At 39.8% G+C, this 26447-nt stretch overlaps 1 protein-coding gene across 1 annotated transcript in view; it reads right to left on the bottom strand.

Annotated features, from left to right (window-relative positions):
* LOC102250129 (serine/threonine-protein kinase TNNI3K) overlaps window positions 1-26447 on the bottom strand; it is a 317621-nt gene that overhangs the window by 23346 nt on the left and 267828 nt on the right. The window lies entirely within an intron of this gene.

The following is a 26447-nucleotide window of genomic DNA, read 5'->3' as shown; positions in this document are numbered from 1 at the left end:
GGCCTATTCACCAGCTCTGTGGGTCCATTTGATCACTATATTCCCCCAGACTGAAATACAGTGAGTCCTTATCAATGATTTGCTAATCCAAAGAACGAAGTTTGAGGGGGGGCTTGAAGAGACTTAGAAAGATGGTGGCAATCATGGGAAGTGGTTTCAAGTTTTTCAGCAAAGTATGAGGCAAGTATATTTAAATGTCATGCTGTTATATTTTTACACTAGAGATCCTAGTTCAGAAAATTTTAGAGACAAAACAAATTGTCATTCATAATCCAGGTAGAGATAACAAAAATTTCACAATAGAATGGTTAACATTATAAATGTTAATCTTTGGTTTATCTCAGCCATAATATATCCTCTTTCTGGATCTCTGCCTTTATTTAGGAAAAATTCCATGTATTACATCAAATTTTCTTTTAAAGATACATTCTGCAGGATTGTTTTGTAGAACCATTTATTTTACAAAGAGATTTTCAGAAGTTTTCTTTCCTATTTTTCTAGCTTCCTTATTATTTTAGTTTAGAAAAAAATCAATTTAAGGACTTTTAAATATTGCACTGTTTAGGTGAAGTAATTTGTTTTAAATTGAAAACTAAATATTTCCTCAAAGATGCATATTGGTAAGTGGTGTTTTAAAATTCGTACTTTATTTATGGAAATGAAATTTCACAAAAGCTAAACATGAGATTTAAAAAATACAATGATTTTGAACTTAAAAAACAGATATTATTTTGAACGCTGTCGATGATGGACTATGAGGCCCCCATCACTGACAGTGTGCTCCCCAGATAGGCTGCAGGTACAACACAAAAACCATAAACTTAGTCGTGATTAGCAGATTCCACTAAGATCCTTGAGCAGAGCATGAACTCAACAGCCATGCCGGAAAGGAGGCGTTGATGGGGGATGTTGAAGACTTATCCTCTAGAATAAGGACAGCTTCTCAGCAGAGAGCAAACGTCTGTGTTTGCCTTTTGGCTACATCAGTCCCATAGGTAGAGAAGAAGAAGGAAAATGCTGTAAAACTCTCACAAATAAAAGCAATAAATAAAGGGAGCAAATGGTAGGAAGTTATGTGGAAACCAGAGACACAATACACAAGAAGGTAGATCTCCCTCTTGTCCTCTCAACTTCTATTAATGGCTCAACAATTCTTCTAGTCACCTGGACCAAAAAGTTGAGAGTCACCTGTAATGACCCCTTTCTCCTCAATCGATCAGCAAATCCTCTTGCTTCACTCCACTGAGCCAATATTTCTCAACATCTATTCCCCTCTCTGTTTCTACTTGTCTTAGCTGGGAACCTCCTGCGCTGCCATCTGTCCTCTAGTACCCTATACAAAGCTGCCAGATTAATCTTTCAAAAGCAGAACTCTGGCCAGGTCACCACTGGCTCAAAAACTTTGAATGGCTTCCTCCTGTGTGTTGGACACAGTCAAAGATGATTGCATTAAGCATCACTTAGAGCAGTGGGTCTCCATGTGTGGTAGCTGGACTATCAGCCTCAGCATCCCCTGGGAACTGGTTAAAAATGCAAATGTTTGATTCCTCATCACACCTACCCAATCAGCAACTCTGGGAATGAGCCCAGCAACCTGTACTTTAAGAAGTTTCCCAGATGATTCTGATGCACACTAAAACTTGAGAACCACTGGCTTAGTGATTGAGACCGTGAACTCTTGGCTTCAGATGGTCTAGTCCAGGGGTGGGCAAACTTTTTGACTCGAGGGCCACAATGGGTTCTTAAACTGGACCGGAGGGCCGGAACAAAAGCATGGATGGAGTGTTTGTGTGAACTAATATAAATTCAAAGTAAACATCATTACATAAAAGGGTACGGTCTTTTTTTTTTTAGTTTTATTCATTTCAAACAGGCCGAATCCGGCCTGCGGGCCGTAGTTTGCCCACGGCTGGTCTAGTCCCAAATCCTCTTTCTGCTTACTGGCTGCCTTCCTTACAAGTCACTCTATAATCCTTAGCTTCCTCATTTAAAAAACGGGCTCCGGTTGAGGTTGCCACTATGAGTTATAAACAGTAGATCATATGGTCAACACAGGTACTTACCCATGTGGAGCCCTCCATAAATATCACTATTGCTAACTATTATTATTAAAGGCTAGCCCTATACATTCTTAACTACTTTCCACAGGCTGCCTCAGTTGACCCACTCTTCATTCCTAACATAGTGGTACAATATTTGGGCTCAACTGACATATGAATCAGTGAGCAGCGGATGCCATAAAATTCTTGATACTAATTAAGTGCCTTAGGGAAGGAGCTTAGTTTGAAATTGAATGGAATGAAATTTTTAATGAATGTTAATGAGGCACTGATTTACTATCTGACTTGAGAAAATATGATAAACTAGTTGCTTGTATTCCCATCTGTGAAATGGGATTAATGTTATTAACCTCCTTTAAAAGAATTACCCCCACAGATTCATTGCACATGGAAAGTGCCCACAGGTGTTGAGAATGACTTCTGAGATACATAATAATGAGACACATCTGCAGAAATGGGGACAAGCTTTGAATAATCAACATCAACCAAGCTGGGGACAATGATGTTTCTGTTTTATTTAAAATTATTATCAGTGTTCACTCATAATTCTGCTCATGGGAACATACACTGTAAATATTTCTTTTAGACTTCTTTCATATTTGAGTAGAGGTTGCTAGGGAAAATATTAGCTATCATGTGGTTAACAATTACTGAGATCATTTGTGAGAATTGTTGATAAGGACATGTCATCTATAGAATATTCTAAGACTGAAAAATCCCAGAAATTAGCTGCCTTACTCTGTTATAATAGGAGTTGGGGAAAGAGTGTGGGTGTATTAGGGCATGTCCATTATAGTGATAATAAAGATTACTACTATATTTATATGTTATAGTCTGATATATTTTATAATATTTATAGTAATAAATATATTTTAATAATATTTATAGTAGTAAATATTATAAAAACAGCTGGAGAAATAAATGTTTTGAATTAGTGTTGGGGAATATGTAATACCACCTTCATATATGAAACAAGTACCATGTTATCATTTGTCACCTGTAATACTCCCCATGACTTGTCATTCCTCTTTTAAACCCAGCAAGATTAACTAAAGCCTGGTTCTGACAATATTATAACTGATTTCTTCTTCCACTGGGAATCCCCCTTTCCTTTTTAGGCCACAGCAAAGCTGTGGAAATAATTTTCCTATAAAACAAGGCTGACCATGCCTCCTACTGCTGAGGTCCAATGGCCAAGTCCCCTAGCATCAGATTTAGGTCTACTCCTCCATCTCATTCATATATAGGCTCCACCCCCAATGAACTTTCTCACAGTTTCCCTCACCTATTAAGCCTCACAGTAAAGACCTGCTCTCTCAATTACAGGCACTTATTGCACTGAATTGTAGGGATTTGATAAGGCCTTCCTGACTAGACTGCTATCATCTTAAATCAAGAATCATATTTTATTTTTGTCTTTATTTTCATCATTCAGCAAAATACCTGTAAAGTTGTACCCTCTCCCTAGACTAGTAAATAGTAATTGAAAAAAAAAAGAGTGAATGGATTGGATATCAGCATTCACTGAGTAGTCTCAGCATTAGCTAATCTTTTCTCCGGCTAGTGGGAAATTTCAGAACAAAAGAAATGGTCAGATTTTTTAATATCTTGAAATACCGAGGTTATCATCAATAAAAATGATAGATATGGATGATTTTCACTTCAGATTCATATTCTCGTCCCAGTTCTAGCTCCAAGATCCCCAGAGGATGACTTCATCAGTCAGTAAGTGGACCATTTCTCCATCCCTTCCCTCTGAGGCTCCAAAAGACATCAGTGCTGCTCCCCATTCACATCCTGTGAAAGGCAAGCTCCTCTTTCTCAGCTGAGCCAGATATCAGCATCTTGAGGAATAAGGGAGGTCAACTGGCTCCACAGTGTATTAGGATGTCCTGGATAAGTATAGCCTTTTAGCAACTTGAAGATCTCACTCTAAAGAAAGAGCCGGTTGAAGAAGACTAAGTTTCTGAAGATGAAAACCTCGGTTTTAGCAACTTGAAGATCTCACTCTAAAGAAAGAGCCAGTTGAAGACTAAGTTTCTGAAGATGAAAACCTCGAATTCACCTTGGATTTTGCCATAGTTTTTGTTTGACCTTGTTCAAATGTCCTTGTCAAATGCAGCTTTTAATTATTTCCATCAGTGTTCCGTCTCCAGCCTTCACCTGTGGTCTCTGCCCGCCTCTAACCTTGATCCCCTTAGTTTGACTGCATCGGATGTCAGTCACCTGCCTGACATCAGTTGTGTTTGACCTCCATTACCTGCAATCTCTTCCTGACTCCTGCCCTCATTTAGGCCTTCGCTGTGCCTGTTATAGGACTGGTTGCCAACAGCAACCATCATAGAGACACCGGTGAAACCTCAGCTAAAATGTCCTCTCCCAGTGTCCTTGTGACACATATGGGCATTATAAAGTGTTAGAATTTATAGCTCTAACTTTGGTTAGTCATATGCATATATTTTTTTGAGAAGGCACCAATAATATGTCCTTCAAATCTCATATTGGGGTGAATGTGGGTTTTCTGAATAACCACAAATGACGAAGAAAAAGTAACGCATGACTATGGCTCCTCACACAGGGCACTGAACACAAATCAAGTCTTGGGCTTGTTTTCTTCCTGGGCTCTAGAAAGCCCTATTCTTCCCCATGTTAGCGTTCTTTCTAGGGCTGCTGCAACAGAGCAGCTTAAAACATCAGACATTTATTTTCTCACAGTTCTGGAGGCTAAAAGACCAAAGTCAAGGTGTTGGCAGGGTTGGTGCCTTCTGAGGGATCTGAGGCAGAATCTGTTCTGTGCCTGTCGCTGGCTTCCCCACGGCCTGGCTTGTAGATGCATTACCTCTGTCTCACAGTCTTCACATGGCTTTCTCCAGGGCGTCTCACTCCTCTTCTTATTAGAACACAAGTCATATTGGATTAAGGGCCCACCCTTCTTCAGTATGACCTCATCTTAACATCTGCAGCAACCCTATATCCAAATAAGGTCACACTCTGATGTAGTGGAGGGATGTGGAGAAGAACTTCAACAGATCTTTTTGGGGACACAATTCATTCTATAAAATCCCCTTACATTTTTACCACAGCCTTGACTTTGTTTTCATCGTGAGTCCCAAACGGAATCTTTTAGGCTTTCTGGAAAGAGTACACGTGGGCTTTTGGGTCAGTCAGACTGGGGTCAACCCAAGCATCCCTACTTACTATCTCAGGACACATTTCCTAATTGCTTTGACCAGTTTTGCTACCTTTAAAATGGAGAGAATATCTACTTTGCAGGAATCTTAAATTTCTACCAGCTAAGAGTATTAAATTAATGTACAGTAAATGGTAAGTTTTTAACACATTCTGGTGAGAATTTGATTCTTCAGTGAATGCTTATTAAATAGCAGAGGAAAAATTTCTATGGAAATAAACCCTCACGTCAATATTTCTCTTGGAGTTAATACTAAACATTTTAGCCCCACCAATTGCCAAAAGCATCATAAAGCCCTTTCAGTTTGTCAGCTTGTGAACCTCAAACAAAAATATAAAATTGTGGGTGAATGCTTTAAAACAATTGCTCCCAACATTTTGGTAAGAATGAATTTATTAGATCATATCTCCTATGTGAGTGTGAAAATAAGCAAGGGCTTAAATGATCTGGATTTGAACGCTCTATAAAATCTGTCTTTCAGTTCTCCATTCTATGATTCGTAAAGGAAGCTTCTATTTTGGTAAATCTGGCTATGAAAACTTTGAAAAGCTTTTGATTTAAAAAAAAACATGGTTATGGTTTACTGATTGACAATCTTTTCAAGGGAGAAGAGGCAGGCACCACATCACCAAGATAACTTTATTTAAACTTAATTAGTTCTTGGGAAGTTATTTACTCCCCTTTGTGTATAAAAAAACAAAGGTCTGTCAGGACCAGGTGTGTCGGATTTTTGCAGATGTGGTGTGGCTCCTTAAATCTTGAAAGATTCATCTTAAATATGCTCCCAGGTCTCCCTTTTGTGAAACTTTGACAGCATAATAGAATTAGATTTGCTGAATTTCACTAAACTGTAAAGTAACGTGTCATCAGCTTCACTTACTTCTCAAAAAATATTTCTCTCTGGCAATGCTCATCAGTCTAGCTTTTCAGCCCCTAAACATGAAACTCTGAAACAAAAAGGATGACTCCATCAGTTTTGCAAGTGACAAGATGTTAAACATTTAATACGCCCACATTGGAGCACCAGCTGCCTCTGGGTAATGCAGACTTGCTTAGGTTTGGTTTAGAGAAAAAGGGAGGAGGAGAAAAAAAAGAAGAAAAAAGGCAAAGAAACTACTCTTGCAGATATGTGCCTGCTGAACAAACATTTTCTCCTGAGGGAATATTACAAGAGAGTCACCAGCAGGTTGTCAACTAGCAGTGCCCCCATTTCTCCACCTACTCATAGACTCACTTTGCTAAGAGCACTTAGTGCACCGGATTACAATTACTTGTTCTTTTTTTTAAAATATATTTTATTGATTTTTTTACAGAGAGAAAGGGAGAGAGATAGAGAGTTAGAAACATCGATGAGAGAGAAACATCGATCAGCCGCCTCCTGCACACCCCCCACTGGGGATGTGCCCGCAACCCAGGTACATGCCCTTGACCAGAATCGAACCCGGGACCCTTGAGTCCGCAGGCCGATGCTCTATCCACCGAGCCAAACCAGTTTCGGCACAATTACTTGTTCTTTAAGGGAAAGGATGGGGCTTCAGTCAAGCACATATGCAAATCTCACTCTGAGTGCTCAAAAAAATTTAAGCTGAATGAATGAACTAGAAAAGCACTAGTGGCCCCCTAGGTCATACCAACTCTTTCTCCACAACCAGTCCCTCACCCCAGGCACCTTGCTGTTGTCTCAGGCCAGTCAAGCAGCATTGACTGAGTAACCTGTGTACTCAATGGATCTAACAACAAATTATTTGGACAAGGCCTTTGTTAACAATCCAAAACTAGCATCAGCCTTAAGGAGCCAAGAGTGTGTTTTCCCCTTGAAATATCTTTTCATGAGTAATGCCCATGAGATGGCAAAAGCCATCTATGGTTTTCCATGTCGAGCCATTTCCCTGGATGAGAGGCAGCAAAGGCCAACTGTGGGTGCTCGCACAGTCTGTCTAGTCATAAGGCTTGTTAGGAGAGAAGTTTTCCATATGGAGGGAGGCATGCGGCAGTGAAATGCCCATCTTGAAGAACATAGTATGAAGCTCCCAGCAGGGAAGACAGAACAGAATAAGTAATACTCTGTCAGTGGTAGGTGTTGGTTCTTTCTCTCAATGAACTGTTGATGAGGAACTACCCTGTGCCAAGTGCTATACCAGGCACAAAAAGATGAAGGCAGATGGGAGTGGAGATGCATATAAAGAGAAATAAGGCATATGGCTGAGACGCTGGGCAGTTAGCTCAGTAGGTCTCAGGTTCATCATCCACCTTTCAATGTGGAGATTAAACTAGAAGCTGTGAAACCTTTGGGTAAGTTAAGTCCTTCTTTTTTAAATCATGATGTCAGTTTCTTTGTATTTTTACTTCCCTTTCCTCACTATTGAAAGAGACAGCCCCATAAACAGATGACCATGTGAGTGGTGTCATCACTACAGTATTAGCTGAGTGTCAAGAGCCACACTGCAGTGCTGTCTGGTTTGCACAGTCCCAGGGGCCAATCTTGGGTTCAAGGCAGAGCTATACTGTGTCTGTGTCATTCAGGACTCATCTGTTCCACCAGTTTGTCTACCCACCTGCGTCTTTCCAGTGACCCATTCTAAACACAGCTGCGGAAATCATGCTCATTTATGGTTAGTCAGAATTTAGTCATGCCCCAGCGCACTTTCAACAAAGACGACTGGTTGCTATAGCTAGTCCCACCAGAGCCTTGCATGCTTACCACCTGGGTGAGGAGTCTGAGGTTTTAGTGACTGGAAGGGAAGCTGCATAAAGGAAGGCTGTTCTCTTCTTTCCAACTCCCCTTGGTTATTGAACTCACTTGTCTTCATGTTCTTCTCTTATGTCTACTTCTTCCCACTTTAGATTTCTATGCATAGTCCATTTCTGTTCTAGTTACACCAAACTCTTCACTATTCTCCAGCTGTGCCACACAGGTTTCCATCTCTCTCTGCCTTTGCCCCTGGTGCTCCTTTTCCTTGTATTCCTTCACGTATACCATATTTGGAAAACAGCAACCAACATCTTAACATGAAGTTTGTTATCAATTATTTTACTTTTATGATTCAATATTTTTTACTCTATGTTGATCTGATAAAAATAGTATTGAAGAAAAGCGTGGCCCTAACTGGTTTGGCTTAGTGGACAGAGCATCAGCCTGCAGACTCAAGGGTCCCAGGTTTGATTCCGGTCAAGGGCATGTACCTTGGTTGTGGGCACATCCCTAGTGGAGAGTGTGCAGGAGGCAGCTGATCGGTGTTTCTCTCTCATCGATGTTTCTAACTCTCTATCCCTCTCCCTTCCTCTCTGTAAAAAATCAATTAAAAAAATACATATTTTTTTTAAAAAAGAGAAGTGTGTAAGATTCAGCTTGCCTGAGCAAGAAAGGGCTGCTTTTTAAAAAATATACATGAAAAAAATGTTCATTTGGGTAAAACCGATATATTACTATTGTTTTTATTATTATTATTTAGAAAAAAATGTATTTAAATTAGTTGTTTCTCAGGCACTTGCAATCCTTTTTATTCTCATGTAGTATGCTAGCATTTAGCAGGCACATTCACAATTAATTATAGTTTTCTTTTCAAGGATTACAAGGGGAGAAAAATTGAATCATTGAAAGGCCTTTTTCCTGATTCCTGTCATTTTCATGTAAATAGCTTCTTGGTAGAAAACATGCAGCAACTATGACTTTAATCCAAATGGTAGCTTTCAGGGAATGGTCAACATTGTTGAATTTGCCAAACAAGTTGTGTATATAGGTGAGGAAAAGCTACAAGAAACACCTGGGTAAGGCAGTTATTTAAGAGAAGAAGGAGTGTCCTAGTACCTCAGAGAGAGTAAGTGATAGAAAGGAACAGAGAGTGGCTGAATTAGGATTCTGAAATCCAGGCAGGCATAGGCTTTCTCCTCTCAGCCTCAGGAAGGTGTTTATCCATGAAACAGTGGACTATCTCTAGTTTAAAACAGAACGACATACACTTTCACAGGGTGATATTAAGTCTTTTATATGTATTTTCTCCAATCCTTGCAAAAACCTATGCAGGTAATCTTATGATATCTCTTTTAGTAAGCTCAGGCAGGCCCAAGTTCACACTGCTCTTAGGAGGCAGAACTGGGATTTGAACACAAATATCCCTGGCTTCAAGGTGGATACCCCTTTTCAGTGTAGCTCACCAATTCTCACTTCTGTGACCAGAAAATCCTCCTCCTCTTTCTCAGCCTCTCTTTTAAGGGACACTTTTCCTGGTCCAGGTTCTGACAAATTAAGTCACTGTCAGAAGACCTTTGATTTCCTGCTAAAAGGATATGGGACAGAAAAACATGTTGGTACACAACAGCCCCTTTTGCCTTCTTTAAATGGAGATATGGTAACTGGAGCTGTTGCAGTCATTTTTAAAAATATTTTTTATTGATTTCAGAGAGGAAAGGAGAGGAAGAGAGAGAAACTTCAATGATGAGAGAAAACATTGATTGGCTGCCTCCTGCATGCCCCACACTGGGGATCAAGCCTGCAACGCAGGCATGTGTCCTGACTGGGAATTGAACCGTGACCTCCTGGTCCATAGGTTGATACTCAGCCACTGAGCCGTGCCAACTGGGAGGTTGCAGTCATTTTGTAACCATGTAGCTGCGAACATGACAGAGACAGACCCACATGCTGAAGACAGTGAAGGAAAGAAAATGAGCCTGTCTTCTACTGTCTGACAAGCAGCAGAACCCTTGCCCTTGACTATCTCCTTCCAAAGTTCTTACTATGTGTGAAAAACAGCCACTGTTTTATTAAACAACTATTCATTGAGTTTTCTGTTACTTTCTGCTGGAAACTTTCCTACAGGATACATTAGTGTTAGCTGAAAGCTGATTGAATAGGTATTAGATAACTAATAATGTATTGAGTAGGCAAGGAAGAATATGAGCTCTCCCCTTCCCAGTACCTATTCCTTATCTTGACAAATCTGATGGCCCTGAAAGCATTTCTCATTCCCCTTTCAGGTGGATAGGAAAGGACTGGCTCTCTGGGTCCAAGATACAGAAAAGTCAACTCCAGAGACTTTCCCTTCCTAACAAATCCAGTTAGGAAGTTTTATCATGAAATAGATTCCTAGATGTTCCATTTTCCTTTTAAATATAGAGAGAGTAAAAGAATAGGATCCTCCTATAGCAGTGATGGCGAACCTATGACACGCGTGTCAGAGGTGACACGCGAACTCATTTTTTTGGTTGATTTTTCTTTGTTAAATGGCATTTAAATATATAAAATAAATATAAAAATACAAGTCTTTGTTTTACTATGGTTGCAAATATCAAAACATGTCTATATGTGACACGGCACCAGAGTTAAGTTAGGGTTTTTCAAAATGCTGACACGCCGAGCTCAAAAGGTTCGCCATCACTGTATAGAGTAGATCATTCAGAGGGATAACAGGAGCTCAGGAAATTGTGTGCAGTTGGATAATTCTCTGTTTATAACTTTCTCCCACAAACCCTGTTAAATTTACACCATGTGCCGTTAATGAGCCCATGCCCAACTAGCTTTCCTTATCTTTCATTCTGTGTTTCCAGTGTCTTTCCTCTTCTGTATGGATTCATTGCCAGACAGTCCATAGCCAGTGTTCTTCTTCCTCCTTAATTTCACTCTTCTTTCCAGAGAAGGACAAATGGGTGACTTCTGGACCTACCTCCACAGACAGTGGGTCAATGGACTATCTGGCCATAATCAGTAATGCCTCCTTCTGTGTTTACATGACCTAAGAGTCACATGCCCATTATTGTATGTATCAAATTGTGTTAAAAACAAAGTTGGGGTCTGTCATTCATTCTAGATGACTTAAAGAGAGGAAAGGTTATACTATGTATTCTACTTGACATCCCAGTGTCTAGTGAACTCCTGGCACTGTAGATATTTGTTGAATGAATGGTTGTCTGACTTACTGAGAGAGGAAAAAAGCAAACACTGCTTCAATTTTCAACCTTGGGCATCCCAAAGGCACTCGAGTTTCTAAGTCTCAGAGTCCATGTGCCTGGATGACTAGCTCATGTGACACTAAATTAAAGTACCATATTGGTAGGGAATGCCAACATAGCTGAAACAAGTATTTCTTAAATCTCACCACAGAACTGTGTTTCTCCATGTCCTTGGTGTCAATGAAACCTAACGTGGAGCAAAAAACAACAACAACAAAATAAAAAGACTTTGCATTAAAAAAGTTTGCATTGGTTAAGCCATTCATTCATTCAATATACATATATCTACCAACTCACTATGTGCCAAGCATTGTGATAAATATTAAGACTGCAAAGATGAAAGACAGAAGACTTCAAGCAATATAAAGTGTGTGTGTGTGTGTGTGTGTGTGTGTGTGTGTGTGTGTGTGTAAGGGGGCAGGTGTCATAATTATAATGATCATAACATAGTTTCTATGCCCTCATGTGATATGCACAGGATAAGACAGCAAAAAACATGATGAGTGTATAACCAGGTGTGGGTATCTAGGAAGACTTCCTAGAGGAGGAGATTTTGAAGTTGAGTTTGGCCTTTATTGAATCTTTCATTTATTTGTGTGTTAAAAAGATGGGGGCAGTAAAAAAGTCTGACAACCACTCTTGTCATGTGTGCTAGCTGTTTCTTTGGACGCACATTTAAAGAATTCCTGGAGAGTGCTTGCTTTGAAAAGTTCATAACGGGTGATATGGGACCTTGCAATCAGAGCCCTAGATGACATCTGTAGCTAAATTAAGATAATGTCTTGTTCAACATTTCTTTCGACAGATTTTCTTTAGTATAATGTACCATGCCAGCTGGTGTAGAGGTATAAAATTATTTTACATGGATGGTTCTCCCCCTCAAGGAACATATACAACATAGACATAATACTAAGTCAAAAGTGGTAAGCCAATTAAAATGAAGAGAGAAAAATCTTTTATCAGGTGGGAGGATGAGATTAGGAATCCTTCTGGGGAGCAATGATTTGACATTGGAGGAGAGGTTGAATCTAGAAATACAGAAAGAAGAGGGACAACATTCTAAATATATTTGAGCTGGAAGGGGCAGGGTCCATAGAGACTGGCCAGTCCTGTGCTGCTTACATTTTAATGCACATTCACATCAGTGAAAATCCTGTTAAAATGTGGGTTGTGATTCAGTAGGTGCCTGTGGGACCTGAGAGTCAGAGTTTCTAAAAAGGTCCGGGATGAAGCCGAAGCTGCTGGCCCATGGGCTGCAGCTTGAGTAGCCAGGATCCAGCTCACATGCTTCCGTGTGGATGAGAATCTGAAACCCAAGGCAGGAAGGGCCGTGCCCACGCCACACGGCTGACTAGCATGAGAGCAGCTCTCTTGGGCTGCAGCAGCTCAGCAAGCAGTGCCAAGCCCGTGGGCTTTGGAGTCAGGCTGATCCAGGCTCAACCGTGGCCTTGCTGCTTACTAGTTGCAAATCCTTTTTGTGCTCCAGTTTTCTCATCTGTGGAATATTGATAAATAAATCTTACCTTGTAGAAGACATGGTAAGTCAATAATATGACTGGCATACAAGAAATGCGGACAGTGTCTGAACATGTCATATGTTTTCTTTTGGGTGAGGTTAATATTGCCATCAGTGCAGGTGGACTTATCTCAATCATGTCTCGTCTAGGGCCCCGTGTTGGCATTCAGTGACATGTAGGGGGGCAGTGAACATAGGTGCCCAACTAAGGCCAAAAAAAAAGAAGATTTCCCTTTTTTCGATATCTCTTTGGTAGAGGATGCCGGAAGGTAAACATATCTCCACTAGTGAATTTGTACCTCTTTGCAACTGAGGCCTTTCAAACATCTGTTCATTAATAGAAAATACTCAGCTAATATGAATATTAATGGTGGATGATTTTCATTCCACTTTAGTTAATACAGGAATTATGTTTTTTCTGGGCCCACACCTTTTTTCAGGCTGTATTAGCTTCTTACCTAAATGTCAAACAAACAACAAAAAACACTTCAATCTGTTAGTTTCCAAGGAAAGAATAAGAAACTATGACTTGTGGAACGTCTTCTTTAACAGGAAACTTCCTGTTTCCAACGCTAGCAAGCAAAAGGAAGGATGCTGCCATTTTTGCATTGTATGAGGGTTGGATTGAGTCCACGTGGGAGCTACCAAAGGAGAGAAGGAAAAAAAAAAATCAACGAGGAATTAAACCCGTTAAACTGTGTGGCGCCATTGTAAGAGCTGCTTCAGAAATCTATTTAGAAATCATTGCTTTTGTATCTGAATCATTACAGAGACACAGCATCACCTACTTCTTATTACTGCAAACATAGCAACAGTTGCCATGCTGGCGAGAGATTCACAGCACAAACACTGGAGTGAGGAGGGAGCTGGGCTGGGCGAGCTGGCGTCAGGCTGTGGAACAGCGCTGGTGCTGCTGCCTGCACAGATTTAATTAGGCCGGCTGTTCTCTTGGTCCCCATGCTGTGTCCTGTCAGACATTTCAGTAAAAGAGAAGCAGTCTCAAAAGCAGTGTTTTCGGAGCAGGTCTTACTTTCAGTCTACACAGTAACAGTCACTGCCAAAGGCAGGATCTGTGTGCTTTGATGTGCATAAGAGTGGGTGTAGGCCCTTGTTTTGGTTATGAATGGAGAAAGGGACAGGGTCTCTCTTCATTTCCGGGAATGAAAAACTCATAAAACTCTCATCATTAGAAAGTCGGGCTACTCGTTGTCCCAATGTCATTTCATCTAATTGGAAACTGAGAACTGTCACCATTTATTTAGTCGTTTGCCTCTGGCGAATCTTTGCAGGTTTCGTTCCTGTGGCTGGGAATTCGTTAATTAGTATTACAAAACGCTTGAAGAGGGAAGTATACTCTGGCTGGCCCTTTGGGTTATGAGCGAGCCCATTTCAGGTTGCTAACAAGCACTACTGAAGGATAGAAAAGAACAGGAAATTATAGCATCCGAATAGCCGTGGCAAGAGCTGCATCTCATTCTCTCTCAAGTGCATATGTTGTAACCTAGATGTGTCACTCACACACTCTTTGCATGCAAAGCTTTATGCTACAATAAATGCAGGTCCTTAAAGCTTATAAAAAAAGGTGCCACTTTTACACACAGAGGGCTCTTCTCATATCTTCATTTTTATTAATTTCCCATTTTTCATTACTTTCTCTTCTGAAGAGAAGTTTGTTTGATGTTCTTCTATTTTTTTACTTTTTTTTTTTTTTCATGGAGAAAGCCTGTTTCAAACTAAGGGTGGTTTTAAAAGTCAAAGAACTGAAAGAAAGGAATGACATTTTCCACATGCCCTAACTTTAAGGTTGAAAGCCTTTGTTCAGTGTGAAATCTCCAAACCTTTCTCCTTTCTAGAGCAGTCAGAAGGGCTGGAGGGCCCACACGAGGTTTGTCAACTGATTGCTAGGTGGCGCTAGAGAGCAAAGCAACCAGAAAATAGCCACGATATTGCCTTAGGTCTACATCAACTGAAAGCGAGTTCTTACATAGAGCCCTGCAGCAATTCAGCACAGATTATTTCCAATTCTGATGATGTTTAGGATACCAGCAGCATGAAAATCAGAGGGCACTAGCAATCAATTTATAGTCTTCTTTTTATTTTTATTTCTGTGTATATGTGTGCATACAGGAATTCTTTGCTTATTTCACTGTAGTGCATCTAGGTCTGTGATGAAGAGATTTTATGTAAATATAAATAGGTAACTATGCTTAATTTTTGCCTCCATGCAAATAGTTATAACTTCCTGCAAGATCCCTTTCCACTTCCCTTAATTTACCCTCCTTATTAGCTGACATTAAGGGACATAATGAGAAGGTGTACCAAGTTCTTTCATACCCTCATATCAACATGAATAGCTGTTTTCTGTACCAACCCCACACCCCATGATATTGAGAATTTTTCTGCTTTTGTTCATTAGAAAAAATTACGGGCACCTCAAGAAGATTTGAGCTTAAAAAGAAAGAGGTAAAAGGCAACTGGCAGGCATTATGGCACTTACTTAGATTCTCACTGCTTTCCTTTTGCTTTTATATTTTTCCAGTCCAGATCCTTAATGCCCTTGATATCTGACCTTCAGCAAGTGAGTGTCGCAAAACATCTTACATCCCAGAGGTGATAACTATCCCAGGATAAGAGCTGTCTTGTTCCTAGATTAGGCAAACCATGTCTAAGCCCTCCTCATTATATAAACAACTAGAGGTCCAGTGCACAAAATTTGTGCACGGTGGGTGGGGGTTCCCCTCAGCCCAGCCTGCACCCTCTCCAATCTGGGACCCACAGGGATTGGGCCTAAACCGGCAGCCGGACATCCCTATCACAGTCCGGGACCGCTGGCTCCCAACTGCTCGCCTGCCTGCCTGCCTGATTGCCCCTAATCACTTCTGCCTGCCAGCCTGATCACCCCCTAACCACTCCCCTGCCAGCTTGATCGATGCCTAACTGCTCCCCTGCCAAACCCATTGCCCCCAACTGCCCTCCCCTGCTGGCCCTGTCACCCCTAACTGCCCTCCCCTGCTGGCCTGGTCGCCCTGCTGCTCAGTCGTTTGGTCATCCCTCACTAACCCCCATGCCAGCCTGGTCACCCCACGCAGCCTGCTGCTCAGTCATTTGGTTGTCCCTCACTAACCCCCCTGCCTGCCTTGTCATCCCACTCAGCCTGTTTGGTCATCCATTCGGTTGTTTCGGATCTGATGGCCCCTGGCTCTTTATATATATCCCACTCAGCCTGTTTGGTCGTCCATTCGGTTGTTTCGGGTCTGATGGCCCCTGGCTCTTTATATATAGAGAGAGATGTGAGTAAGGCCTATATAACTTAAGTGAGTTAGTAAGGCAACATGTTCTACTAGCTCAGAAGACATTGTTGAAGGAAGAGTTTGATACTAATTTGATGTGTTGGTACACACCGGGGTCTTTTTCAAAGTCGACAGATGTCATATTTTTAATAAGTATTTAATAAGTAAAGAAACAGTTTAAAAAGCCAAAGATGCTAAGTTTTTAGTGTTTCCTTAAATTTATAAATACTAAAATTATTCATTTGCAGAATCAGCTAAAAGATTCTGGGCTTTCCTTATGTTTATGAGTTAAAAATTGAAGTACTTTTCTTTATTTCCAGTTTTAAAAAACTCATGACATCCTCATTATTAGACAGTCTATTTGTTGCCCCAAAACATCAGCTAAAAGGTTATTTTAAAAATACAGTAAATGTAATTGACTACTGTAGTAGAGAATATATTTATGAGCAAATGGAAAAAAGTCTAGTTTTACTATGTGGTTCATAAAGAAATCATACTGAAATAGAGTTAGCCTTAAAACTGGTCCCCAAGTGTCTAGAGGGAAAGAGTTTGTCCTTTTATATATTATAATTGGTTTCTGCTGTTTTGGAAATATGGCCAGGGAGTCAGGCTAGCTTCCAGAGACATGATTAAAGAAGATAGAGAGGGCAGGGTTAGGCCATAGCATGCTGGTGAATGAGGCAGCAGATGTGGTTTGTTGTGCTCAGGTTAGGTCTCTGTCAGTGCCAGCAGCTGATTATAAATATCTGCTATGGACAGGCATAAGCTGAGGTGAAGTGGCTAGTATCAGAGGTAGTCAGAGTTAGAAGGGAAATATTCCCTGCATAGACTGAAAGTGCACTGTGCTCCATTGGATGGGGCCCAGCTTTAGAGTGAGGTTCTTCAGCACTCTGGATAGTTCCCAGCTGATTCTCCTCAAAGCCAAAACCAGAGGCTAGAAGTTTCTGCTTCTTATATAGATGTTTCAAACGTGTTGGTTAAGCTTATTCTCCAGACACAGTATGGTATAATGAAAACACTACCAGGCAGACCCCGAAGCAACTATTAACTACCATTTTCCACTATATGATCTTATACAAATTACTTAAATTATTTGAGTTTCACGTTTTTCTAACCTGAAAGATGAAAACCATGAAGCTTACTTAATAAGATTGTTGTGAAAATTGAGTGGCCATAATGTTTTTAAGGATTTATCATGATCATTCATTTCTTTCAAATATGTATTTAGCACCTATCATGTGCCAAACAGTGTTCTTAGTATTGGAGATACAGCATCAAAAATGAGAGAAGTTCATGCCTTCCCGATGTTTACAGTTCAGTGTAGATACCAATAAAATAGTTGGCTAAAACGATAATTCCAGATGTATGTAAGTGCTATGAAGTTGCTCTCCTACTGAGTCTTGTTGGTCTAAAGCTTGAATTTTATTGGACCACATGGGGAAACACAGCATGGGCCCAAGTAAAGTGGGAGGTCAGATAAGAAATACCAGTATAAAGCAAAAGTTCTCAAAGAACAACCCCAGGGTGAACCAGAAAAAATTAAATCCATTCTAAACACAGAGATGCAGAGGATAAGTGTCCTACTTCATCCTTGGATTCAGAAAAGGTGAGAAAATTAGAAATAATGTATTTATCCTGAGAAGTTTCATCCACAAGCCCACACAGATACAAGTTTTAGACCAAAAACATTACTACACGTTTCGTAAGACTCCAAGTTGAAGTTTGAAAGTGTTTCTGAGAAGCTAGTTTCCCTAGATAATCAGCAAAAGCAAATTATTTGTGAAGCCAGGTACACCAAATAGGCAGGGGGGAGAAGGGGTTGCCAGAGATAAAGTTTGAAGAAACATGAGCTCAAAATACAAACAAAAATCTCTAAATACATTATGAAATGAGGAGCAAGAATGAGCAGAAGTAATAAAGTAAATAATTAGATTTATAAAGACTGCAGTGGTTAGAAATATCAGATATTCAAATATAGAATATAAAATAAATATATGGGAATAAAAAAGCAATTAAAAGCACATGGAAAGAATAAGACATTTTCAAAACTGTCCAGTCAAGTTGCAAAAAAATTTAAACTTCTACTAATAATAGTAATTAGAAATTAATTGAAATCATATTAGATCTAACTACTGAGAGTATATGTGAACTGGAAGATAGATTTGAAGAAATTACCAGGAGCAGCATATAGAAAGTATAGGGTAGAAAACAAATATAAAAGACATTGATAAATTTGAAAAATAGAGTAAGAAAATCTAAAATACTTCTAGATTTCCAGAAATAGAGAATAAAGAATATGGGATAAAGAAATATTAGAAGAGGTAGTGGCTGAATATTATCTAGGATGTATGAAAGATGCCAATTCTCTGATTCTATGCACCCAACAAATTCAAAGCAAGAAAAGTAAATTAAATCTATAATTATTCACAATATAGTTAAATTGTAGGATATCAAAAACAACAAGAAGTTTTTACAGCAGTTAGAAAGGGCAGATTGAAAACAAATAGAATCGCAAGTGAAACATTAATAAAAACAAGTCAGAAACATGTGGGATGGATCTTGAAGGTGCAAGTCAGAAGTAATTAAACACCTCAAATCCTATATCAACTAAAATATATTTCATGACAGGAGGAAAATATGTTTATTTTTTTTTAATCCTCCTCACCTGAGGATATGTTTTTTAAAAAGAGAGAAAGAAGAGAGAGAGAGAGAGAGAGAGAGAGAGAGAGAGAGAGAGAGAGAGAGAAACTTCAATGTGAGAGAAAAATATCCATTGATTCATTGGTTGCCTCCTGTACATGCCCCAAACAGGAATAGAATCTGCAACCTAGGTATGTGCCCTGATCAGGAATCGAACCCACAACCTTTTTGGTATATGGGACGATGCTCCAACCAACTGAGCCACCTTGCCAGGGCTCAGATGTTTACTTCTAACAGAGTTATGTTAAATAAATTTTTAAAGATACAGTTGAAGAAAATGAAAATTATCTAGGAGGAAGGTGTGAAATGTAAGCATAATTATTAATTACATAGTAAATATGGGTCAGTCTAAATAAACCATAACTGTATAATATAAGTAAATAATATCTATGATGTGGAATTTTTAAAAATCATGATTAAAGTAAGGACAGAAATACAAAATTCAAGAGGGAATGATGTGCAGCTAAAATGTTCTAAGACATCATTTTTGTTTGGGAGTAGAACAAATATACTGAATATAGAATGTGTTAAATAATGTGTTAAAGTTTCTAAGGTACCCACTAAAGAATAGAAAAATGGAGCGCATATTCAAATAATCCAAAAGAATACAGACAAACAAAAAAGGATAAGGTGAGAAAAAAATACAGAGAATAAAATAATATGGTAACAATGAATTCAAATTATTTCAGCAATCACAATGAATATAACAATCAATATGACAAAAGGTGTATAAGAACCTCACAGAGAAGATTATAAAATATAACTAAAATATGTTAACGAACATCTAAATAAGTGTCAAAATATACTGTGTTCATGAAACAGGAAATTCAATATAATAAAAATGTCAGATCTTCCTATATTGATCTATAGTTTTAAAATATCTAATCAAAATCCTTTTGTATGTGTGTGTGTGAAAAATGCAAGCTGATTATAAAATTTATATGGGAGATGAAAAAAACAAGAATGGTCAGGAATAGTCAGGATGAGACCTATTCTACCAGATGTCAGGACTTGCAATTAAAAGTGTGCACTATTGGCACAGGGGTAAATAAATATCCCTGTGCAACAGAATAGAAGACTGAAAACAGAGCTACCTAAATGTGGACCCTCGATATAGGAAAGAACTACTACTACAGATCAGTTGGGAAAGGAATGCCTATTCTTTTTAAGAAGAAAGGAAAAAATATTCATAATCATTACTTCATGTTTGTTCTTCATCCTGTTCTCTTTATATCTGAACTACATCTCCATCATCTGCCTCTTCTTTCTTAACTATCTCAACTCAAAGCAACCTCTCCTTTTATAACCCCACTGGGAATTAGTGTCAGTCACTTCTCTTCTCACACATTCTATACTTTTCTTTATTAAAAATAAATAGGTGGACAATACGCCCTAATGATGAGGAAGTGGGGTGGAAAGAAGCTTGAGTTAGCTGGTGGTTCATTGTTTTTGGACAAAAGGAGATTTGAAATTGACACAACTGTAGGGATCAAAAATTTCCATAGCCCAACTAATGATTCTCCTAATCCTATATAATAAAAGCCTAATATGCTAAGTGTCTGGTCAGCTGGTTGGCCATTCAACCAATCAAAGCATAATATGCTAATGATATGCTAAGGCCGCTCAACCCCTCGCTATGACATGCACTGACCACCAGGGGGGTAGACGCTCCAACCGGTAGGTTAGCTTGCTGCTGGGGTCTGGCTGATCGGGCCAGAGTGAGATGGGCCAGACACACCCTGGACCCCTCTCAGGTTCCTCTCAGCCCCGATCATGCACCAGTGGGGTCCCTCAGCCTGGCCTGCACCCTCTCACAATCCAGGATCCCTCGGGGAATGTCAGAGAGTCAGTTTTGGCCCAATACTGCAGGCCAGGCCGGAGGGACCCCATTGGTGCACGAATTCGTGCACTGGGCCTCTAGTTTATTATAAATTTAAAAATTTAATATTTACTACATACAGTTAAATCATAAAGAAGATATTGTAGGCACCTGAATAAAGCAGAAAAGAAGAAAATTTCTGTCCTTCTTTATGAGTTAATGGGGAATTAAAAATAATTACAATATAAAACAAAATAATGTAAGTGCATAAAGTGGCACAAGGTGCTGTGGCCCTTGGAAAGGCCCAGGTGGGGATGAGGTAGCCCCAGAAAAAGCTCCCTCATTAAGCTGATTGAGCTAATACTGAAGGCTGATTAATATTTTGACAAGGTAGAGAGGGGATTAAGATTTAAAATTAGAATAAAGGAATAGGTTGGCAGTAGGTAAAGCATAGGGCCTGAATGAAAAATGGTAGAACTTTCAGTTTGCCTATAATGTATGTCACCAGGGATTCTATTGTTATTTTGTGCAGGAAATTCTTTATTTTGTAGAATTGTCCAAAACATTGTAGAAGTTCAACACTCTGTCTCCAGGGCCATTAAGCATCACTAGCACCTTCCTAGTCATTAGGACTACCAAAAATGCCTCACACGGTTCCCAAAACCCCAGAATGCATTTGAGGAGCGACAGTGTCCCTCTCCGACTAGCACCAGTGGAATGTATGATGCTCCGTGGGAGTTAAAATGGAAACGTGTATCATTGACCCTTTGGGGTTCCAGGAAGAGAGACTTGCACTTAAATTTTAGAGGCAATGGAGAATTATTGATGGTTTTAAAGTAGGGTAATGGCATACTTCAATTCTATAGAAGTAAGAATATGTTGGCAGTAGAGGGGTAAGTGGATTAGGACATGGGGAAGCTGGAAGGGGAGAAGAATTAGAGACTTCACAAAGGAAGCAGATCAGTCACGGTCAGACATATCTGGGGGTTAACTGTGTGCATGAGTGATGGATGTGTGTAAGATGTGTGTGTGTGTGTGTGTTAGAGGAAGGGAGGTGGGAGAGAGAGACAGAAAAATAGGACAGAGTTGAAGCCATGAAATCACAAGAAAACTCAAGAAGGGAGAAACAAGACCGGAGGAGTTTACAGAGATCATGAACACGGTGCTGAAACTTGATTGTGGTGAGCTGGCAAGAGAAATAAATTTGAGATGAAGGAGGGTTTGGAAGAAAAGAGAACATTTAAGGAGGCAGCGGGAAGTTTCAGTACAAAATAGCACATAGGAGAGGTGGTATTAAAAAGAGGATATCTGACCTTCGGCGATAAGGAGGAGACACTACTGGTTTTTATTTGATAAATATCTGCTCCACAACAGCAAATGGACCCGATCCTCTCATGACTGTTTTTTTTTTTCTTTTTCTTTTATCATTCCTTCTAGGAACATCAGTTTCATGATGCTATCGTCTTACTCATTTGCTGCGTTCCGGAAAAACTGTGTGTACATTAAAATTTTATAACTTATATTCAACTTTTATAAGTTGAATTGAATTTTAAGTGCACTATGCAAGGTTTCTATTTAAAGGAACCCTTTGATGGGCCCTTTTGTAATGTGAGAAATTAATTCCAAATGTATGTGTTTTACGGTTCCAAACTCCGCATCTCTGGTTTTCTTCTCCTGGACAGCTAACTAGGTCATAGCATTCTATTCTCAGAGCCCCAGCCCCACACAAACACTAATTGGTTTTCGCATCTGAAAGGTTGTGCATCACTTTGCCATTTCTAAATTTACATGATATAATCCATGTACAAGATGGGAGACTTCAGACCTTGCGGGAGGAGCAAGTGCCACATGCTTAGTTTTCCAAATATATCTAGAGACACAAAATATTTTAAAAGAGGCAGAACTTCAGGCATGCCTTCCTCAATCTCAGATTTCACCAATTTGTCATTTCAGCAAGAATGACTGAATTCCTTTTTTTTTTTTTTAATCCTCACCTGAGGATATTTTTTCCATTGATTTTTAGAGAGTGTGGAAGGGAGAGGGAGAGACAGAGAGAAACACCGACATGAGAGAGACACATCGATTGGTTGCCTTCCGCACGCCTCCGACCAGGGCTGGGAACCTGCAACCGAGGTAAATGCCCTTGACCAGAGTCAAACCTGGGACCCTCAGTCCACAGGCTGATGCTCTATCCACTGAGCTAGACTTGTTAGAGCAGAATTACTGAATTTCTATTACCTGTGGAGCAAATATCTGATACATTTCCCATCTTGACATTTATTTTATAAAAGAAAATAATCATCACTAAGAATAAATATGCAAACAAACAACCAAAACCCCCATCAAATAAAGAATTCTATAATTATAGGCTGCAAACTTCATAACCAAAGTTGTAACACATAAATGTACCGTTTTAAAGATAAGTGTTGAAGGCTCTGAGACCCGAAACTGGGAACATACATTAGTGAGAACTCCAGGCCAAATCTTGTCCTCATTTTTTTAAAGCATGATGCCAGGCTAAAAATTACACTTTGTGTGATTTTAATGAAAGTTAGAATGCCTCTTAGATCAGAGGTTACTAGTACATTGCAAGGACTTTGGGGAGAGACCGCCGGGTAATCAGCCTTCACAATGTTCTCCTTTGGTCCCAGCTGCTGTTTCACCTGGGCTCCCACTTTCCTCTTCCATTTATTCTATCAGTTGCATCCCCTTCCCACAGAGTGACTGGCAGGCTAGCAATGTAGCATTCTCTCCTCGCGTGTGTCTCATACTCGGATGTATATTGGAATCACCGGGGAATTTAAAAGATTCTGGTGTCTGGGTGTCACCCCCATGGATTCTGGTTTAATTGGCCGTGGGCATTGGTGCCTGTAAAAGCTCCCCAGGGATTCTAATGTAAAGCCGAAGCTGAGAGCCACTGTCTTCCAGGCTGTTAAACTCCTGGCTCTGCTGGAGTTAGTTCATCAGTTCGTGCATCCTCAGGCTCTTTGACTTTAAGAACCTATTGATCTCTTGTCTCACTTGCTCTGTCTTTCATATACTACACAAGCTGAAAAGGCAGGCTTGGGAGGAGTAGCTGAATTCTTTCTCTGACCCAATTCCAGAAGAAACTGGAAGAAGTCTAGCAGATATAAGTACTGGGAAAATATATCAAGTATCTGCAAAGTGCTACTTCCTGTACCAGAGAAATTCTGAAAGCATAGGAGAGTCCTGGGTGAGAATTCCCACTCTGCCTCCATAACCTTAGGAAAGTTGCTTACCCTTTCTAAGCCTCAACTTCCTCATCTATCAAAATTGGAATACTGTACTCCCTAGGGCTCATTTAGATGATTATTCAAAGTGTTTAAAATAGTACCCAGCATGCAGCAGATGCTCAATAGTGATAGCCACTTAAATGAAACAAATAGAGAAAACAGTTAAAGCTTGTTTACTGATTATGCCCCAAATTAATAATAATTATGATTTATAGAGACAATTTATCCAATTTTTTATAAAACTTAGCATTTATTATATATTGGCTTTATGCCAATCACACTGAAAAGTACTAAGGATATAGTTATGAATAAAAGATATTCTTACCTTGGTGAAGCTTACACCTTAGCTAAATGCTTTACCTATTCTGGAGTTAATTGCAAGCAGTCCAAGACTGAGCTTGCTATAGGGAAGGTACAACTAGCAAACAGATCTTCCATGCACACTCATAGCAAATGCTTAGAGTGTACCAGGTTGTTAAGAGAAATTTGAATCATGTAGACAGACAAACACTTATTAGAGTTCCATAAGTCGTGAAGGAGGGTATAAAATACCTTATGAGACTATCAAAAACTGCATCTTAAAAAATGTAATGGGTTTTCCCCACCCCATTCAAGCAGTTTTATGAAGAGTGGTAGACCTCTCTGGGTTCTTGAAGGTCAGAGAATCTGTTTTCCCTCCAGCACAAACTCACCCAATTGGGAGTGCTACTGTGTCTCCCCTGCTGTATAGTTGTCTACGAACTGTAAGTTGTTTGACTTGCTTGTATTATAGGAACTTGTATCCTTTCCTTCAGTCTTCTGGTATCTTTCCATCGAACACTCCTGTGACAGTACTGCCTCCCCCAATAACAATCCTGAGAGCTGGTAGGTAACTTTGCTAAAGGTCACTGAGCTGGTAAATGGTAAGGTTAAGCCTGAACCTCCGACGTGTCTGATTCCACTGCCCATCCTCTTAACCTCCGCCTCAAGCAGACAGACCTCAGCTGACTGTGCTTTGGACATATCAAAATCTGACTGTTCAGAGGATTAATTTTAAAATCACAAGCAAAGAATAAGAAGATCAGATGGAACTAGAAGACGATATTGTGACTGAAACTAATCTAATCTTGGCCCGTGAGCCCCTTATGAAATTATGTGAGAGACTGGAATCCAATAAAGCCTTGTGTTCAGTATGCCCAGGTTTCAATCAAACTTGCTGATACTTAATCTCATGACATTCCTAGATTAAAGGCTTCATGATTCTCTTCAAAGCTGCAGCTACAACTCTTTCGTTAGACCGGGAATATAACAACTGTGGCTAAAGAGGCAACAGTAGCTGTTTGTAAATGGTGTCAGGTCCTTGCTAATCTTTCTCCACCTTAATGATAAATATTTGTACTCTGATGACAGTGTGTGTGAATGCACATAGGTAACAGATCATGTGTAAATGCCCTGGAGTTCATGTGGAAGGACAGAGATTTTAAGCCAGTCTTTTCTGATTTTCCATGGGTTGTAGTGCACACTTTCTAGGGTATTTGTTGGGCTCACAGTGATTGCCTCTTCTGTTCCCCATCCAGAACAAGGGTCCCTGGCCACCATGTTTATATTCATGAAATATGACCATACCTCCACTTCAACCACATTTGCTTAGACCAGAGGTGGCCATTATATCCAAAAAGGGCCAATCACAAACTCTCTTAGGGCAGACTGCATTTATTCCTAATTGATTATGCTTTTTGTATCTATGCCCTTTGCCACATGCCTTTGCAGTTCTACCCACTGTGCCAGTGGTTCTCAACCTTCTGGCCCTTTAAATACAGTTCTTCATGTTGTGACCCAACCATAAAATTATTTTCGTTGCTACTTCATAACTGTAATGTTGCTACTGTTATGAATTGTAATATAAATATCTGATATGCAGGATGGTCTTAGGCGACCCCTGTGAAAGGGTTGTTTGATTGCCGAAGGGGTCGCGACCCACAGGTTGAGAACCGCTGCACTAGACTCTAGTTTACTAGAGGGTGAGTATATTTTCTCTCCCTGTTGATGCTGGACTCAGCTATGTGACTTGTCAATGGAAAGTCATAGGATACAAACTGAACAAAGGCTTTAAATGTGCATGTGAATTTGGGCTTGTCCCCTTGAGTTCCTAGTGTGTGCCCATGAAAAGAACATGCCTCAGGTATGTGCTGGTCCAAAGAGGAGGAGAGGAGGAAGAGCAGACCTGAATTCAACCTCCAGCTCACAGTCAAGCCCATCTAAAACCAGCCCACAGACACATGAGCAAGAAAAAAATTCTATGGTTATATATCCTTGAGTTTTGGCTGAATAATATTCTATTGTATGGATACCACATTTTGTTTATTCATCTGGTGATGGATATATGTGTTGTTTCCATCTTTTGGCTATAGTGCTGCTATAAACATTTGAATACAAGTATTTGTCTTCAATTCTAATGGGTATATATATACCTAGGAGTGGAGTTGCTGGGCCATGTGATAATTCTAGAATGCTGACCTTTCAGTGCTCAGATCTGCAAAAAGAATTCTTAGTTCCTGCATAAAGAATTTTTCATTGGATTCTGTAAGATAAGCCCAGAATATTTTCAATAATTTTCCTTTGTTGCTGTAGCTAGACAATTCTTGCTTAAGCTAGAGTTAATTGCTGTTACTTGAAACTTAGAGAACCTAAAC

The sequence above is a fragment of the Myotis brandtii genome, unplaced genomic scaffold, assembly GCF_000412655.1.
Source record: "Myotis brandtii unplaced genomic scaffold, ASM41265v1 scaffold36, whole genome shotgun sequence".
Lineage (NCBI taxonomy): Eukaryota > Metazoa > Chordata > Mammalia > Chiroptera > Vespertilionidae > Myotis > Myotis brandtii.
The sequence above is the reverse complement of the archived record's forward strand: the minus strand, read 5'-3'. Positions and strand labels throughout refer to the sequence as shown.